General features: G+C 33.8%; 1 protein-coding gene across 3 annotated transcripts in view; it reads right to left on the reverse strand.

Annotated features, from left to right (window-relative positions):
- LOC147075871 (uncharacterized) overlaps positions 1 to 7,808 on the reverse strand; it is a 364,751-nt gene extending 356,943 nt beyond the window's left edge. For all 3 annotated transcript variants that reach the window (XM_085942199.1, XM_085942200.1, XM_085942198.1), the window contains exon 1: positions 7,432 to 7,808. The gene's annotated coding sequence lies outside the window, so the exon portion shown is untranslated. The remainder of the gene's footprint in view (positions 1 to 7,431) is intronic.
- Between the last annotated feature and the right edge of the window lie 11,966 nt (positions 7,809 to 19,774).

Raw genomic sequence — 19,774 nt, forward strand, 5'->3', positions numbered from 1 at the left:
GGATTGGAAACTATACCACGTGAGAGCAGGGAATAATGCTTTAAGAATAGAAGTGACATACGAGTTCCAAAATAATGAAACGCGAGCATGTTTTGAATAAATTTAGTCGGAAAATACTCATTTGAAAAACTGCTTTGTTGAAGCAAAGGCTATCCTCTTTAAGTACCCTTAAATCAAGTGATTCACAGCTACGTTTATCTTAGGTAACAAATAATGGTAGTATATATAATGACATTGATCATGATCACATAACTAATCCAGTATAGATTACGTTTGGACGCCTGAATAGAGCCTTCGAAGGTGAAATGTCACTTTTGTAACGTAAACGTAAAGTTTTTAATCAATCAGTGCTCATGTATACATATTAGAAATAGACCTTTAGTGTAAAAGAAAACTAAAAATTACGAGAAGCGCAACGTGGGATGGAAAGGTGCATTTTTGGCATAACTCGGAAAGATCACTAAGCTGGATATCTAGCTCGGCGAGTCGCCAGCCGCTAGATAAATTCCGTAATACAGTAGCATCCAAGCGAGACTAAATCCCGCTAGGTAGACAAACTTATAAAGTTCGGTGAATATACGTAACAACAAAGAACGAAGAATCGAGAAGATTAGAACCAGCTGGAGGAGGCCTTCACCCAACAGTAAATCGACCCCAGTTGATGATGATGATCCGAATAAGTAGGTTTTATAAAACAGAATTTAACTGCTTAATCTCCAAACCAGACAACTGCACTTTTGGTCAAAAATAAAATTTTGTTATAAAGCATGTTTTATATTATGCTCACACAAAATTTCAAACTCCTAAACCTATAAATAAATGCGTTATCATTCTTCACACAAGACAGACAACTGCAGATGCCAAATGTTCAATATCGTAAATGGAACAACTCCGCTTTTTATATAAATTTACTTTATATATAAAAGGGAAGCTAAAATAGTGTATTAATTCATAGTGCAGCTTTTTTGTAAAAATAAATCTTTTTGGAATTGCTTATTTCCGCTCGATACCTAGTTAAATAATTATGTTTTTTCTCATTCCTGAACAATTTGCGCAAGTGAAGTTAGCCGTTTTGCGGATTAAGCAGTCGAGATTTATCAAGCGTCTACTGAAAAGGTTTATATACATCGGATCTCAGGTCATGACAATAAGAACATCAATGACCCCAATTGTATTATTCTCTTTCTGTTTAGACTATATACATATCTTCAAAATATCTTGGACGAACTGAGTGAAAAATTTCTGAATGTGAAAAACCGAGAGGTTGTGTATAGTATAAAAACCATAACACTTGAAAACTTCGGCCACATTATAACATGACAAAAGTATAGCAATCTCCAGCTCCTTATCCAAGAGAATATCAATCAGAATGACGCTGCATTTGAACGTACCACGTGATTTGAACGACTTCAATGACGAGCGTCTATCACGTCAGCGTGGAATCAATGCTTCAGTTGGTGGCGAGATATTTTGAAATCATGATGCGAGACTTTACGCTAAAATATCAAATTATTACGTTGACATAAAAATAGAAAAGCTTCTACGAATTGAGATTTACTCAATTTTCACATGACGCAGTATTTTCTTTTAATTGTTAGAAATTCGACTGTCATCGTTACCAAGGCAACGTGGAATACAATTATTCTCGTACAGTTGTAGGCACAGCGTGGTTAATAAAATCTTGTAAAATTACTTTCCGCTCCAATGATTTGACTCGAGAAATCAGGAATTGCTGAGCAACATAATCGCAAATGTATTGGATAAAATAAACACTATTGTTACGTCTAGATTGTACATAGTATTATTCCCTAAGCCTAGTCCAGAACAAGCATAACTGTATCTATTTAATTTTAGTGTTCCCATCTGCGCCAGTAAACTAAAATTCAAAGTCATTTGCTTCAGAATATAATATTTAATGTACAGAATATATTTTCGAACACAATTATTTTGATGCACTTTCGAACAATATGAGTATTCAATGTTCAATGTTCACCTAACCCAGGCCTGGGAAAACTACGACCCGCCAAGTATTTCTGAAAAAAGTACGTTAAAAAATAAGTTTCTACATTTTAACGCCTTTTTAAAAATAAAATTTGAATATACACGAATTGCACCGTCAAAAATAAATCTGCAAATTTTATAACACTCTTAATTCGGACAAATTCAAATAACTTCTGTTCGAAAAATGTTGGTGATTACAACGTTTTTCTTAGCTCGTATTCTTATTTGTCCGGTGGTTCTTTTTCCGGTAAAAATCTTGCAATCGATTTTTAATTAACTTCCCGACTAGCTAGACATTTGAAATTTTTAGAATATACCAGAACACGATGCCAATGCATTTTCTTATACTTTTAGCCATCTTTAAGTAGAGTTGAATTCATTTTCAGTTAATTCTGGTTTGTATGAAAAGTTATTTCGACACCATTATTGGTTGCTAGGGCTCTGGTGTCCTAGCAACTAAATTATTAAATTATACGTGCGTTACCATGGAAATCAATATGACATGTCAAGTACAGATTTTTTTGATCGTTTAAGCTAGTCAAGTTTATAAATGGTTCAACAGAATTTAAAAACGTTGTATATAAAAAGTTCTTTTTATCTTGTAATTTTTTTTGGATCAACAAACATTTTCAATTATGAAAATCAATAAAAACTCTTTACGACCAAGCATCACCGATGAACATTTACAAGCAATTTTATGAATCTCAATTGCTTACAAAATTATCACCGGAAAATTAACAAATGTTGAAAAATGTAAAACAGTTTCATTTTTCTAGTTAAATTGCTGGCTATTAGATAATCATTTCCTTTTTTATACCTAATAATAAATAATGTACCTACATAATATGTCTAAAAATAGTGCCCGCCGTTCATTTTATATTCCTAATGTGGACCTTTATCCAAAAAGTTTGCACAGACCTGACCTAACTTAACCTATGTCTCTGGCAACAAAGTCAAATATATAATCTAAATATATTAATAATTAAAGTGAATCTGGAAGAAGTTACTAAATTTTTAATGGTGGTGATTAAATTAGTTTCAAGTAATAATAATTTGGAATTGCATATTTTATTTATAGCAAGGTTATATTTATTATATAAATATTAATAAGAAAGCTGTATTTGCGACTCTCTTCCTCTACCCGGCATATCAGGTCTGTGAGTTCTCTTCACCAGCAACGATTAATGATGTGTTTTCTTGCCACCAATCGCTATTTTGCCATTGCACTTATAAATGTACTTATGCATTTAATAATCCTTTTCCCCACCTTGAAGTACTGCGGTGAACATATAAGATTATGTAGTAATCGCTCAAGACATTAACTTTATTTTGATTTCCCTTGAACCGCCATAAAATCCATGCAAAATATATTATTATAACGATGTAATGAATATTGCAATTCAAGTAGGCGAGTGCAATATCAATGCAAAGTGCAACATCAATCAAACGCCAACTCTTAATATTGCAGATAAAAAACGTAGGTAGGTGCATTCGATCATCATTCATGCATGCTAGTTACTAGTAATCTATATTAAGAAATAGATAACCATACAGTATGGTATGGACTATGAAAGAGAAATTAATATTATGAACTTCTACAATTAAATTTGACAATAATTAAATACACGAAATAAAATAGTCACTAAGTGCCCGAACATCCAAAAAAAGTGAGTATGCAGAAATGATATTATGTGCCATTGCCAGTATCCGAAACACATGTCTAAGTGCCAAAAAATATATTATTATAACTTCTATGTATATTCAAAGATGGCTTTGGGTGTAAAAGGCAGCGTGATTATTTTTAAAATAGGCACAAAGTGCCGTTTGTTTAATATGTGTCATGAGACTTAGTTCTTCATTTTCGATATAAAACGTGGCACTTAGTGCCTTTTTAAAGAAATTAGTGTTGCGACGTAGTGCTTTTCTAAAATATCGTTGTTCAAACGTGTTTTTCTTAAAATGTGTAATAAGTTATAAATTGTATTTTTGTTCTTCTAGGGACTGTAGGATTGTATGTTAAAACTATTGAGAAGCTAATAAAAGAGTGCGTTTATAAAAATAAACGAATTATTCACTAAAACCTTTTTTATCTCAGATTCAGCTTTTTATTACTTAGTGCCTATTGTATTTTATGTATTCAATATTATGGAACGATTTTATTATGCATATAATTTGGAATAACCTCAAAAACATAACTTATAAGAAAAAAATCATTAGACAAATGTACCGAATGGAACAAAACCCATATCCATCGAATTCTGAGCTGTGAGATTTGCCGATTAAACTACTAATATAATTGCATATCAAGCGGATATAGCTTTCTAGACTTTTTTTCGAATATATATTTCTGATGTGGTTTTAAATTATGGCATTTCAATAAAGAAAGTTATATTATCCCACGGTTATAAAATAATAGCTGGGCCGATTTAATCCGCCTCAGAGGGACATTGTCAAGTAGATTTTCACGCATTACGCAGTAGAGCATTTTCACCATGAATATTGATAGTTATCACCATAAAATAAATTAAATAAAAAGTGTTATTATTAAATCTTGTGTTTTATTTACCGAATAAAAAATATGTAATTAATCAAAAGATTTTACTTTAGTTAAATTAGTAACTTAACTAAAGAGATGCGAAAATGTTGAAAGGTTGATTAAAATATAACGGTGATTGAAAAACATCTGTATATATTTACTATTTTTTTTTATTTTAAATATATAGTGTATATTCAAAACACTATTGTCCCTACATAGGTCTGACGTACTTCATTTTCAAAGTTTATATTTTTATAAAATAATAATTACTCATGAAAACAGCGTCAAAATAACAATTCTATTTAAACTAAATTTTCTCATTATTAAGTATTGATTAAGTACATTTGTGTAGCTGAGGTTTCAAACGCATCATCACCGTTCCAATCATCAGAGACCTTGACCCTAATCAATAGAAATATGACAGTATCAATTCACCTCAATAAGTATGTTTCGCTTAGCGTGACAACTTCAGACAATCGAAATAACGAACGTCAACAAAACAATATTCATTTTAATTCTTTGTACAATTGTATGTGAATCCTTTACTTCCTTATTTTGTTCTGTAAGCACTTTATGTTACCTAATACAGACAAACGTGTGGTACCTATACTTGAATTTGGTCAACCACCTGTTGAAAGGTTTTGTATCATTACAATAAATTTTTGAGTTAAGTATGCAGGTTAAGAGGTCATCCATGGACTGAAACCGTATGCGGCGCGGCTTAGATCCGTGTACCATTTCATACTAAACTTATGATTTTTGTTCATTAAACTAAAATTTGTAAGTGGAAGTGTATGGTATAAACGGATACGATCAGATGCTTATAATATACTTTGTGGAAATATATTTCCATGACCAGAACCACACGGTTCGAAACCGCATACGGTTTCAGTCCATGGATGGCCTATTAAATGTGTATTCACGTTCTCTGAAAATTTGGGAGTCCAATGTCATAATGATTCTCAAAATACTTACTTCTTAAACGACGGTAGTCCAATTATTATACTTTAGAGCTGAAAGAGTGGATGTCCGATTTAAGTAATTTTTACTTTAAGCTATAGCAAAAAGATTAATTGCAAAAGTGCAACATACAGAGTTTTAGTCTGAACGCGAGTTTGTATTTTAACTAGATTACAATATTAACTATGTTAAAGCTGCTCTCCTACAAAATATTGAATATGTGACTTCCAGACTTTAAGCTCTTAGGTATAAAATATACGCTACGTTATAAAGCAGCGGTGCGTAAACAGCGGCCCAAAATAACAATTACTTTATCACATTTTTTTTTTATTGAATACGACAATATTTTAAGTTCCTATGCCGCATGGCCACAACAAGGGGGGTTGAAAGGGCTCAAGTCTGGAGGCCTGGGCATAGGAGGGACCCGGCGTAGCGGGTCGACCAGCTCATCGTGATTAACACTCATCACAAATTTACTCTAACAGTAAAAAAGTTAATTATATGGCTGTGCGTTGCAATTTGGTTATTGATATACTTAAACGATAATTTACGTGTAGAATTTGGGAAACACTACTGTAGATCACCACACTGCCCTTAACTTTGGCGATAGGTAGATGGGCCCGCCAAAGATCCTGGCCTGGAGGCCCGCTTCAAGATGCCATATCCTATGGTAATAAGTTATATTGTGCAAATAAATATTACGTAATGCAAAGTGGAGAGTGATTGGAGTAGCTGATGTGCTACTATTAATTTTAAAATAATAAAATGTTTGTCTCATCTAGTATAATATATCATTATTTTTCAATATCTTGAACCACTACGGCCCATGGAAAATGGATAAATTATTGTCCCTTTTTTCAAATATGTTGTACACCACTGATCGATACACCACACACAATATGTTGTACAACAATCAAAATATATTTATGTTTTCCTTTTTTAGTACCTATATAAACAAAATAATAGTAAACGAAAAATAAAATCCATTCATAATAAAATATAAATAAAAGTTATATTATAGATAACATTCATTATAATCCAATGAGAAGGATAAAATTGTTTATATTGAGAGTATTGAGACACATCATCATAATTTGGTTCCCTGGTTGTTAATTTTAATCTAAGATGCGGTTCCACATCCAAAAGCCTGTTACTTTTTTTGACTTAATATTTACAAATGCTGAAAAAGCAACTTCACATATATATGAAGTTGGAAAAGGCAAGATGTATTTCAGGACTTTCTCTGTTAAAACTGGATACACATGTTGCATTTGCAACCAGAATGATGTTAAAATATACTCCTTATATGTATTTTTCAAGAATCCGTCTGAAGCTAATTCCAACAATTGCTCTTCTTCCACATGCGGTAAACCTTCTAGCATGGATTTTGTATTGATGTCGTATAAATGCGTGTTGCACCAGATGCAGCCAAAGCCCGGTGCAGCGCGTACCCCCACCAAACTCTTCCCGTACCCCAGGGAGTACGCATACACACTTTGAAAAACTCTGCTCTACACAATGCTATTCCAAGTAGGTTCCATAAAATATAATAATAATAATATACATTAGACTTCTTTTTACGTTTAAATAATTATTATTTTGAAGTCAATGAACAAAAAAAATCATAATAAGCATACCAGAAGTAGATGACAATACATATAAATAATAAGTAATAAAAAATGGTAAATGTCATGGAAAAATACGATATGTTTGATCATTACGTTAAACGATATAAAAGAAAATGACATTGATCAAAGAAAAAACAATGTCTTGATGAAGGTCGTTAATTACTCGGCTGGACACACCCTCGATAAAAGAATTAACAAAGAAAAATATCTGTCTTCAAAACGGATGACTACTTAATATGTTTGGGGATACATTAATCTAGCTAGAGTGCTATAGGTAATATTATAATGTGATTTATTGGTACTGACCTTTATATGCGCTCGCCGGGATAATATCCTTTTAACACTGTACCGGTAATCCCGTATTTCGCTCACAATCGCGAAAAGTTTTTCTAGTATCCCTTATATATTTTCCAGGGCGTTTGACAGCTGAGAGCAATAATAAATCCTCATAAAATAATTCGTTGAATCGCTTCACAAGACGCGTCGTTTTCAAGCCGTAGCATAATCGAACACACAACACACAAATCGACAACAATGGCTACGTTTCGTTCGATAATTAAAACAAAAAAAATGGCGCACTTTTTCGTTTCGAAGCACGCCAAATAATAAAATTTAAATAAATAAAACTTAAATGTAATGATGAAAACTACGCGTGGACCGCGCGGAGAGGACAATTTGAGACTGGTGGTCGAATCGGCATTTGCAAATACGCGACGATCAAATTTTAGATCAGCGTCTATATTTACCCACGAGAGAACACAATTGCGTCCATCAAATAATGAGACTAGATTTAAAACAACAACTACATATTATTACTCCTAAAAACTATTAAAAAAAGTAAACAGTTTTTGATGAAATAAAAAGACAATTTTAAACATTTAATATCTATTGGAACATAGTTTCAATAAATTTTCTGACCTATCACTATAAAATATTAATGATTCTAGTGGATACTTCAACGTGATCATTTTTTATAATAATCATAGTAAACGCACAACAAATGATTCATCTATCACACTCCATTGCATCGAGGTTACTAGTTCTAAAATCATTTCCATTCGCATAAACATTTATTCTGTGATATTTACAACAAAAAACCGGATTTTATCAGAGCTAGATATAAAACCGGAACCGAACCCTGGAAAACTAAAAGACCCCTTATGTTGTACCCGGAAACATTTTTTGAAAACTTCGAACTGGAACCGGAAATCTTTTAAAATATAATTAAATCTTGTACCTTCATTATAAACAATATTAATTCATATTATGTTGTAAGCGTATTTTCACGTACAGTTTTTAACTAATGTGCATGAATACTTATAAATTGTGTTGTACGTCATCTACTCTAACTAAATGGTAAAGATTTGTTGAAAAAATAGTAGGCATTTTAGTTTTTAAATTAAAATATATATCAATAATATATGTATTATGTAATTGTTCGGTAGATATAAATGGATAAAATTAAAATATATACTTTTTTTTAAACAGCAATCTTACCCTGAAACCGGGAATTTTTCAGTTGATGGAAGCGAATTCTTCCACCGAAACAGAACCTGGAACAGAACCTGTACCGAACCTTTAAAAATAATGGAAGTTATAACAGCTCTGGCTCTTTTGTATAAAAAGATGACAAATAGAATAACATAAAATATTCTCATTATTAGAAAACAATATTTTGTTATAAGTCAAAAAAATAATATATTATTATTAATAAATGCTCCATGGATGTTACTGACTTTTATCTTGCCAATAATAAACGCTTTTGCATTAAATTTACCACCAGGATCATAAAAATTTTCCGCCAATTTTCATTCAAAATTAAGGGTTCTCTATTATTTTTTTTTAACTTTAAGGTTGTGGCATTATTTAAAAATCGTAAAAAAAAGAAAACTACATTAGTGTAGAGATGATTTAATTGACTATAAGCTCGAACAATCGTTATTCAAAATTCAAAACCAAATACACTAATCGATGTGACTATTTAGTCGGGCTGCGAAACTGACGCATTGGTATGATGCCAAACACGAATTCGCATCAAATTCAAGCGCAATACAATATTTTCGGTAACGGTTGCGTTGTGAATGTTTCGGATTAGTCTGTGGAGTCCTTTATGGTCCAGAAAGAAAATGAAGACCATGGTCGATAGCTTGACGGCCAACAGATACACTTAGGCCCGTTTCAGACGGGACACCGGTGTCGCGCTCGTATATAATAAGGAGGTCTCTGTATTCGAATAAAGAGGCCTTTGTATTATGTTTATGAATGCCCCAGAGCTAATAGGTCAACGCGTGTCCGGTACACTTTTCCGTCGGCCGCTACATTCCCAAGCCGCCGATACACTTGTTTTTTATAACCGCAGCCAGTTTTATGTTCTAATTTATAACGCGAAATTATGTTACGTTCATAAACATAATACAAAGGCCCGTTTATTCGAACACAATGGCCTCATATATTATATCGAGAGCGACACCGGTGTCCCGTCTGAAACGGGCCTTACGATCACCAGGAGTGGTCGACTTGTGAAGAAGAAAGATCGTAGGACCGCGCAGAATAAACAAGTCAACTTGAGAAGATTTTTTTATTGTTACAGCAAAATCTGAAAATAAAGCATAGGTACTAAAATTTTATTCTCCTCTGTCTCACCAAAGAATAATATTACCTAACGAGACATGTATTGATATCCTCCTATAAGGAAAATATACTAAAAAAGCAAATGGATATTTATAATATAGATAGTCATCAATCTTGATAGGCAGTTATTAAAAAAAGGATTAAGTATAATTATTTATAGATAACTTATATGCAAAAACGGTATCCTTTAATCTTGACATTTTAAATTTTTATTAATAATCGGTTACGTAATTAAAAGTTTGGATGCAACCTTTAAAACGTTTTTTTTTTATTCAATAATGCAGTTTTTGAATAATAAGACATTTTTCAACTGAAACCAGTTTTGGATCATAATAATATACCTATCAAAAGAATGCAAAAAATGTACATAACCAATGATCAACAATTAAACATTATATTTTTAATAACGTATACCAACTTTATTTATTCTATTATATATAAATAAGTACCTATATGCCAATTCATTACCATACGATTATTTTCAATTTATACTAATAATTAAATTGTCGAAATACTTTCGTTTTGTTCAGCGTTTTGACTACTTCATAACATGTTTCTCAGATATCGCTAATATTAACGACTGACTTTTGTAGTTTGAATCAATAAGGTATCAATAATAGGTAGGTACTTACCTTAATTCCTGACCAACGTCCGGATCTCTCGAAATTTCAGTAATTACGTTCTTGCACTTGCTAATAATTTAATGAAATATTTTTTTTATTCAAACGAATAATAATAACATTCTTTATTGAACATACATACATCGAAAATACTAAAGAAACATAGGTATTTAAACAAATCTTGAAAAAATATCAATATTAAATTTAAATAAATTTAATACATGCAGGTAAATTATTGGTAAAACTCATTAGCCAGAATCCGATGGGTATAGGTTCGAGTGCTGTCCATTACCATAGTTTTTTCAAGATTGGATACTGAGGTATTTCCAAAGTATGTATGGGGAATACAACTGTAAAAAAATGATAATATCATCAATGGTAAAAAATCTTATCTCGAAGTTTCAACAAATTTGAAAGACCAGGAACACTATAGTTACATATATCAACAGAAAATTCAACTAACTATCTCAGACGATAATTAAGTACTTGTCACTCGAATATTAATCAGTCGATATCAAACCTTTTAATCAAGGTTCAAAGGCTTTCAAGGCTCAAACTCAATTAACTAGTCATTCCTTTCATATTCTGTTTGTTCTAATATGACATAAAACTAATAAAAAATATTAAATTTACATAGATAACTAAATTAAAATTATCTATTATATTATACATCCTCCAAATGTAACTGCGTACGCATGCAATAAAATAACCATTATAAACACTATACAGTTCTGTTTATTAATCAATTATTATTTATCCACATATCCAAAACTTTATTAATATAGTAATTAAACAACTACAAAATACCAAAATGCATCTAGAATGATCATTGATTATTTGTCTTCCCAGTTCGTATGTTATATACCTCTGAGTCTTGGACAGTAAGGGAAAGGCAGAGGCATTGAAATGTGGTGCTGTAAATAATGAATCGTCGATTCCATAATCAGTGAACTCCAGATTCGAGATAGACTCTCCATTTATTTGGTCACATAGCCCGGAGGGAGAATAGCAATCTGAAAAAAAAACCGTGGTATTTGGTTAGGTCGTAAGTCAGAGAGAATAAGAAAAACCTTACGCCACAACCAGAAGATAACCCACTTCCCTTATTTTTTGTTCTTTGATTTTCCCTCCATCTTCCCCTGTATCACTAACTGGAACAGAGTCGAAGAAATGTATATTTTAATAGAACTACAATATACTCATAATATATTATTCTAGGTGTAAAAATATGACGATATTAGTTGCAAAATCGGTTAGGTGTCGTCTTTTTTACTACTTTAGATATTTAAGATTCTTGTTTTTTAAATACTTTATATACCTACTGCATAATTTAATTAAATATCAAGCCCAGCTCCTTCCGCTCGCCGATATTCATCAGCTGAATAGATATATTATTATTTATCTATTGGCAAAATAGGTTGGATAATAATTAAAACGGAGATACAAATATGAATAGTTCACCATAATACACGGATAAATGGAACGAGTCGAATCAACGCCATTAAATCAGTAAATTTCAGATACAGCACAATCTCTCAGGGCTATTCTAACGTTATCACTAACTCCAAAATTCACGAAAAAGTTATGAACATGATTTATCGTACTCAGACAGTTAATTATTCTGGAAAGTTAACTATCAGGCGTGATAATTTTTGACACGGCCTGCCATGATTAAGACGTGTTAACTGTGCTAAAAATTATTGTAAATTACCGCCATAGAGGTATTAAATAAGAGAGGGGCAAGGAATCGGCTTTCTTATACAACTAAATGAAGCAGGCCAACAATAGCCGACAACTTACGAGAAATAGCGACGCGATAAAAAATGCAGGGCTTCACGGAGGATTTAGGTACTTTGGTCATTATAACGTACCCATATTTCCGCAAATTGATTACCAGCCTGCCTCACCGTACTTTTTCACCATTCTTGCCTGCTTCACCATACTTTCATATAACCTGCCGCCTCTAGATTACCGCCCTATTTATGGAATTGCTCCGAGTGATATAATATTTGCTGTGCTATTTTGGTGCAACAAAAATAACGGAAACGTGTTGCCGTGTTAACTATTTAGAATAGATAGAATATAGAAAGTTTAATATTCTCATTATAAAAAAAAATTTAAGTATGTAAAATACCATTTTTCACTGTTAATTATTATTCATAATGGAACGACATGTTATTAGAAATAATAAAACACTTCAAAATTTTTAGCTATACCTAATTTCATTCGTATTTTATTTTATTCCACAATTTTATTAATATATATATCTGTACCTCAGAGGCAGACGGATGCAAATCCAAATACCCAATTGTTCAGGAGAGCCAAAAAACAATTTTTATTTTAAACGAATACTCATAACTTCTAAGAAAATATACATAGAATGATCATTATTTTTTTATTCTAATTCAATTAAATTACTTCTGGAATATGTAAGAAAGGAATAAATATAATACAATTTTATATCTAAAAAAAATAAAATGATTTGCATCCTTCTGCCTCTAAAGATATTTTGTTAATGTGGATTTGTATCTTATTTACCTAGCCAAAATAAAACAATTTGTAAATTTAAAAAAAATATAGGTATAAATATAACAAAGCAAAACACATTTTTTTTTAAATGTTTATTATGTCATCATCATCATCACCAGCCTGAATCTATTCACTGCTGGATGAAGGCCTCGCTAATCTCCAAGCTGATTCCACTTCTCTCGTTCCTGTGCGTTGCGATGCTAAGTTTTTCCGCAGAACTTTATCATTTCATCGATCCAGCGGCCTCTAGGTCTACCTTGCGGATGTTTTTTACTTCTTGGATACCACTGGATGACTAAATTTGTCCAACGATTGTCCTTTCTTCGAGCCATGTTCCAGCCCATTTCCATTTGAGGTTTTTAGCAAACTCTATCACATCATTAATCCTTGTCTGTTCCCTTATCCACTCATTCCTTTTTTGTCCTTTTGCGTTATGCCCAGCATACACCTTTCCATACCACGTTGTGCTACTCTAGGTTTCTGGATCTCTCTTTTACTTAGGCTCAATGTTTCACACGCATGTGGTTACGGGAAGTACACACTGGTTGAACACTTTGCACTTTAGGCATTTTCGAAGAAATTATTCAGGCGGCCAAAAGCACTCCAGCCTAGCATTACTCTGCGAACAATTTCATCAAATATACATCCATCTATAGACACTTATTGTGCCAGATAGATGTAGTTTTTCACCTGTTCGAGCTGAATGCCATTGATGAGGATCTCTTTTTGGCCCGCAAAGCAGTTGAACATGACTTTATTCTTTGATACATTTATTTTCAAGCCTACTTTGTTGCTTACTCCAGTGAGTTACTGCATTCTGCTTTGGAGGCCTTCTGAGTCTTGCAAACTACTATTTATTGTTATCGGCAAAGCGTAGATGACTCACGTATTCTCCATTTATGGGGACCCGTGTCATTCCAGTCAAGTTATCTAAATAAGTCTTCAAATGTAGCTGTAAATAGTTTATGTGAGATTGTATCACCTTGTCGGACTCCTTTGCTGATAGGACATGCGCGATGGTTTATGGAGATGTTGTTGCGCTACTGTATATATTATTGAAAATATTTATATAGCGCCCGGGGATTCCTTGATTTCTGAGTGCATCGAGTATTGAAAATTTCTTTATGGAATCGAACGCTTTTTCATAGTCCAGCCCATGGATAGCGGCAGCTTGTATTTCTGTTACCGCTGTGATTTCTCTGATGATTTGGATAATATGGTCCATAGTGCTGTATCCTCCTCTAAAGCTCGTTCTCCTGGCTGGTTCTCGTCTAGTACATATTATTGCAGACGGTTTGAGAGAATTTTATCTTAGTGGATTATTGGATTTGCATCCTTCTGCTTCTAAGGTAGGTATGGCATTTGCATCTTTATGCTATGCATATCTTGGACTAGGACTTTCATCTCTCTGCCACTAATAGATAAAGCCTTTAGCATGACGATTCTTAAAAAAACTCATTTTCCCCAAAAACGGAGTTGCATCCGTCTGCCTCTGAGGTACAGATATTAGGTACACTCAATAACGATTTTCAATAATTAGTAATATCTGTTACGATTATATCGGTTTTGGGTATAATATAATACCTACTAATAAAATTATAACTAAACATTTTGAAGGGTGTTTTATTTATAATAATCATAATTGATTGTTTGCTTTTTTAGTAGGTACCTACATCGTTTGATACTATATTTCAATAGGGAAACAACTCAAAAAACCGTTTTCCAAGACAATGGCGTTTGAATGTTTTGCAGGAATTCTCATTTTAATTTTAAAACCTTGATTTTGAAGAAGATATTTATGTTTTTTTTAAATTAGTTTAGTGGAATTCAGCGATGCACAATGAAATGTTACAGTTTAATAAGGAATGAACCCAGACATTTCAGTATCTATATAATTATTGAATCTCAGAAAGAGAAGACTGTTTACATCGAATGGCATTATCAAAACCTTGAAATTTTTAAGTTGTTTCCTTATTGAAATAGGGTATCGAATTACCATCAAAACTATGCAAGGCTTGAAGCAATAACAACGTGAGTAAAAATAGATTTTCTTTTTCTTTCCATTATAAAATAAGTCTCACTTTATATCGGCGAGTTTAGTAAACACCCGGCAAACACATTATATTGACAGATAGATGCTGAGCAGACCACAGAATCCAGTGGGTGGATCAAGTCGGCTATAGACTGACGTGTCAATTGTATTACGCCTGTGTCCCTACCTACCTATTTTAATCTCTATTCATTGTATGTGCAATACGTTCACAGCCAGTATCAAATAATATAAAGTTGTTAATTTACTGATCAATGGCGGCTGTGCTATACTATTTACGTTTGTGTTGTATATTTTCCTCCAGCCAGTGACGTGGAGGTGTATAAATGTTTTGTTGAGAATATGCTATCTAGTGTCAACTTGATTGGAGACAGAAGTATTATTGTGTTGGGAGACTTTAATTTAACTTCAGCGCGCAACGGTGAAAGGGTCAATAGTGACCTGGAATTTATGTGCGCTGTTTTTGGATTTTCTCAGTACAATGATATTTCTAACTCTAGTAATGGGCTTCTGGATAGGGTATTCAGCAACATCAATTTGTCAGTTTCCCGATGCATGTCCCCTCTTGTACGGGAGGATGACTATCATCCTACTTTGGTTTTTGTGCTCAGGTTTCGGTCGATTCGCCCGCTGCGAACTGACATACCCTCACATGAAACCGATCGGTGCAGGGGATGGAAGTTTGAAGGTGGAAACTTCGAGTTACTTTACTCATTAATGAGTGAAGTAGATTGGAGTGAGTTGCTCGGGATTTGTGATGTAAATGAGGCGGTACAATTCTTTTATAATACTGTATATAATGTGTTTGATGAATGTTTTTCAAGGAAGTCGCCATGTCGTGGTGGAAGGCGATACCCGAGGTGGTTTTCTCGAGAGATTATTGGGGACATTCAGATCAAGCATTGCTATCACAAAGCTTGGAAGGCTGAGCATGGTCAACGCGACTATGAAATGTTTAGCCTTTATCGCTTGAGAGTGAGGCAAGCTGTTCGAGTGGCCTATCGAACATATATGGAATCGGTAGAAGATTGCATTCGTGAAAATCCCAAATCGTTTTGGGATTATATTAAATCATTAAGAAGGGATGGCGGGTATGCCGATTCGATGAGTTGGAAAGGCGAAAAGGTGACCGGACATGGAGTGGCAGAAGCATTTGCTGGTCACTTCAGGTCTGTCTACGCAAGTAGTATTCCTTATTTGGATGTTGCCTCTGCGTCAAGACAGCCATCATGCGGTGCCCAGTCCATTGATATTTTTCCAGTTGATGAGAGTGATGTGTTAAAATTTATTAAAAAACTAAAAAATACTCACTCTTTGGGACCTGATAACGTCCCTACATTTTTTTTAAAGGGGTGTGTTGATTTTGTCAAAGGCCCACTTGCATATATTTATAATCTTACAATGGAGACAGGTATCTTTCCGGAAACGTGGAAGATGTCAAAGGTTACTCCAATCCATAAGAGTGGTACAGAGTCATCAGTGGAAAATTACAGGCCGGTAGCTGTTCTCTCTGCACCAGCAAAAGTTCTTGAGATGATCATGCACAACATGATTTCTCCAAAAATTGAGTCATTTATAATAAATGAACAGCATGGATTTAGAGCAGGCCGATCAACGGAAACTAACCTGATGGTATTTACCAATTATGTGTCATCGGCCCTGGATAGAGGTCACCAGGTTGACTGTTCTTACAATGACTTCTCGAAAGCATTTGACAAAGTCGATCATGATGTCCTGATGGAAAAACTCCAACTTATTGGATTGTCTGATCGATTTTTGAAGGTATTCGGGAGTTATTTTAGGAACCGTCAACAATACGTATCGTACGGCCTTTATCAGTCACAGACCTTTAACACATTTTCTGGTGTCCCTCAGGGCTCAAACTTAGGGCCGTTGCTGTTCACGATTTTTATAAATGACATAGCATTGGTAATAAAAAATGCTATGTTTTTGTTGTTCGCTGATGACTTGAAACTCTTTTTGGAAGTTGTCACCTTGGACGATTGTCGTCAGCTCTAACTTGATATAGATAATATATTAGATTGGGGCAGGCGTAACAAACTAGAATTCAATATTGATAAATGCAATCTTTTGTCGTTTACCAGAGCCTCAAAAGTGTTGTTTTTCCAATACTCGATGCATGGCAGAGTTCTGTCACGAATATCATCTGTAAGGGATCTTGGCATTACGTTTGAGAGTAAACTGACATTTATTAGCCATATAGTTACCATTTGTAACAAGGCGCTTAAAATGTTGGGCTTCGTCATGCGTACTTCCCGGGTCTTTTCGGATGTTACGGTATTAAAACTTTTATTTAATTCTTTAGTTCGAAGCAGACTTGAGAGTGGGTCTATTGTTTGGGCACCGCATCAGTTGAAGTATGGCCTTATGGTGGAGAGGGTTCAGAAGAAATTCTTGAGACTCCTTTATTTGAGGTTGTACGGATACTATCCGTGGCTTTATCCAACTGACTTTCTCTTAGGCATGCTTACATACTGCAGTTTGCAATTTAGAAGAAATCTTTATTTAGCTATGTATTTTTTTCGACTTATACGAGGTATAAATGAGAACTCTGCCATTCTGGGCAGTGTTGACCTGTGTGTCCCTGATAACTATCTTAGAAATAGAGAACATCAGTTGTTTATTCTCCCAAGGTGCAGAACCAACCTGCCACTGGTAATGCCAATTGGGAGGGCGATAACTATGTTCAACGAAATTGCTTCGGGTGTTGATATATTCCACCTACGTGAGGATGAGTATAGGTGGACGTTATTTTATAAATTTTTAAAATAGGGTCTGCTTAACTCATCCGGTGTATTTCCATGTACCTATATAATTAATATTTTTGTATGTACATATTTCTACTGTTTAATAACATATTATCTATCTCTTTTTTATGTCATGTTGTGAACGTCTTAAACTTATAATTTGTAATGTCCACAATATGTAAAAATAAATAAATTGAAATTGAAATTGAAAATTGCCGCGGATGACAACTGAAATGAACATGAAAACATTCAATTATTATATTTAATTAATTTTTTAACATATCGTGAAGATAACAAATTATAAGTTTAAGACGTTCACAACATGACATGAAACATTATTATAAAGAAGAAGAAAAAAAATAATAAAAGCGATAAAAATGAAAATATAAAAAGAGAACATAATAATATAAACAGCAGTCGGAAGCCAACAGCGGTGGAGTGAGGTTGTACAACTTCGCTTGCGTATTCGGGACGCTATTCGCCTGGTTACTCGCGAATGGTTATAAATACGGGATACAACAAAAATAATATTGTTTGTAAATGAATTTGACAATAAACTCAACATGTGTGGTCCCATGTGATTTTGACAATCAGTGCCAGTGCTTGAGAAAAAGTGAAAAATATTTATTGTTGCACGGATAGTGCACTTTGTGCGGGGAGTGCGTCAAACGCTGTGAAGCGAGGGGTTGTCCACACTGTTTTTTGTTCACACTGTTGCGCGAATTCCAAGACCGCGTGAACGTCAAAAGCAATAAAATGGAAAACACCACGATGAAAGTGAATGAAACCAAAAAAACGAAGAAGAAAAGAAACGATGATGAAGAGGAAGTGGTTGGAGAAAAAGGAGAAGAATGGCAGACGGTGACCTCTGGAAAAAAACCCAGAAGAGACTCTGGGGTCACTCCAAAGGGAAACCAAAACATCGTCATGATAGCGACGGGAAGTAAAATTCCATTAAAATTGAAAATAGCGCAGATGCTGCATAAGGCAGGAGTAAAAGTACAGAAAATTTACAATAAAAATTTAAAGACGTACATCCAAGTAGAAGACGAAAAAGAAGCAGATAAAGTGAAACAAGCTGGAGAACTCAAAGATCTCGGTTTTGTGACCAAAGAGAATGACTCCTGCTCTTATGGAGTAATAAGAAAAGTCGATATTGATATGGACCTCCAAGAACTGCAAATGGAAATCAAAAGTGATGCAAAAGTAATCAACCTTAAGAGGTTGACAAGAAAAGGTGATACAGGAGAGCTGACAAAGACCTCGTCAGTCAGTATTAAATTTGGGGAGAAAATATTGCCGAGAACAATTTACATATATGGAGTCTCTTTTGCTGTAGAACCGTATGTATTCAGGGTTATGCAATGCTACAAATGCTGGCGATATGGGCATATCGCGAACAATTGCGGACGTACAGTAGAAACGTGCCCTAAGTGTGGTGAAAACCACAAAACCTGCGAAAAAAATGAGGAAATTACGTGCATCAATTGCAAAGGTAACCACGCGGCAAACAGCCAAAAATGCCCAAAGTGGCAAGAGGAAAAGAATTGCAAAGAAGCAATGAAAAAAATGAACATACCTTTCAAGGAAGCAAAAAAAAATATGTTAAATAATAGCTATGCTGACATATTAAAACAAAAAAAAATCGTAGGAAGAGATGAAAGCGAAACAATTCAAAAAACTAAGGAAAACAAAAAGAAAGAAGAAGTGGTGGTAGAAGCTTCAGGCTCAACAATAATATCTACAGGTAGTAGCGTAAAGCCTACAAAAAATAAGAAAAATTCAAAGGGGAAGACAGAGGTTAACGCGATGGGAGAAATTATGAAAGTCTTGCTGAAAGGGGGAGACTGGCAGCAGATCATTAAACAACTAATAATTAAAGCAGTGGACTGGGTATGCAAACAATTCAAAGAAGGACACTTAAAGGAAATTCTAGGGGAGGTTCTGGAGCAAAATGGATAATAAAAAACAAATTAGGATTTTACAATGGAATGCCAGAAGTATGAAGCAAAAAAAGGATGATATAGAACTCCACTTAATAAGACAAAAAA

This window comes from Rhyacophila brunnea, unplaced genomic scaffold (genome assembly GCF_057557595.1).
Source record: "Rhyacophila brunnea isolate RB1 unplaced genomic scaffold, BYU_Rbru_1.0 scaffold_14, whole genome shotgun sequence".
NCBI classification, from domain to species: domain Eukaryota; kingdom Metazoa; phylum Arthropoda; class Insecta; order Trichoptera; family Rhyacophilidae; genus Rhyacophila; species Rhyacophila brunnea.